The sequence below is a fragment of the Terrapene carolina genome, unplaced genomic scaffold (assembly GCF_002925995.2).
Source record: "Terrapene carolina triunguis isolate 2854851 unplaced genomic scaffold, T_m_triunguis-2.0 Scaffold32112, whole genome shotgun sequence".
In the NCBI taxonomy this organism is placed as follows: domain Eukaryota; kingdom Metazoa; phylum Chordata; order Testudines; family Emydidae; genus Terrapene; species Terrapene triunguis.
The window spans coordinates 1,942-3,198 of record NW_020696463.1 but is presented as its reverse complement, the minus strand read 5'-3'; positions in this window follow the sequence as shown (position 1 = coordinate 3,198).

Genomic DNA, 1,257 nt, shown 5'->3' with positions numbered 1-1,257 from the left:
GAACAGGCACTGCTAGTGAACATCTCCAATCAAAGGTGCTCGGGGTGGAGCACCGCCAGGGACACTCCTCAAAGAAGAAGGCAGCATTCTGTGGATGGGTGAAAGGATCCCTACACAACCCTCACCTACCTCACATGGGTGTTGTGAGGCTAAATTATAAGGGGCCAAGTTCCCAGCAGGTGTAAACAGGCGTCTCTCCTTTGAAGTCAAGTCATGCTGATTTGCAGCAGCAAAGGATCTGGCCCTCGGTGCCCAGATGAAATGCACCAGGGTAGCCGATATTACTCACGTCTCACGCTGATGGCTGGGGAGGGACCCCTGCATGGGTGGGGCTAGGGAAGCATTCTGGAGGCAGTCTCTATAGATGCACCAGCCAGCACTATGCTGGCAGGGCAGGGCACCAAAGCAGACAGAGCGTGTCCCTCACCTTCCGTCTTGATCTTGAGGGCTGTCCGCACCAGAGCGAAGAGAGTGGCGTTGAAGGTGACGGTGCCATCGCTGTTCAGAGGCATGTTCATGCACACCAGGCGCTGCACAACAAACAACGTTGTTGTTTGATGCTGCGTTCACCCCCAGCCCGGAGCACACTTCCCACGCACAGGGCCGGCAGCAGACCCCGGCAGGACCGCTCAGGCCAGGCCTAAGGGAGATGCTGCGCCGTGACAATGGCAGCACAGTCTGAGAGCTAGGGAACCAGAGAGACCTTCCTGGTCCATCTGTGTCCAGCAGCCCCCTTAGAGAGAGTCCCCTTTATATTCATGACAACGGAGATCCGTCTCTATTGCACGGCACTTGTGCAAAGGACGCTCTCCAGAGCACAGCTCACCAGTCAGCAAAGACAGACCACGGAGGCATAGGCTGCATGGGAACAGTCAGGTTAAAGGTTATAACTCTCAGACGGGTTGGGTTATTCGGCAGGCTGCATATGGCAGGTGTGGCCTCACCAGTGGAGATGTCGAAGGTGGGGGAATTGGGAAGACATAGAATCATAGAATATCAGGGTTGGAAGGGACCTCAGGAGGCCATCTAGTCCCACCCCCTGCTCAAAGCAGGACCAAGACATCCTTCTATCAGGGATGGGATCAGTGAAATCCATTCAACCACAAAGGCAGCGGGGTGCACTAGAGGATCCACTAGAGAGCCCATCCAACCCAAAGGATTCTGGGATAAGACCGCATGGCCTTTTGATAACATGCCATTTCACCCAGTGCTCCAGAATCCACAGCTGGTTTAAAATGGCAAAACTGCCTTGAACTC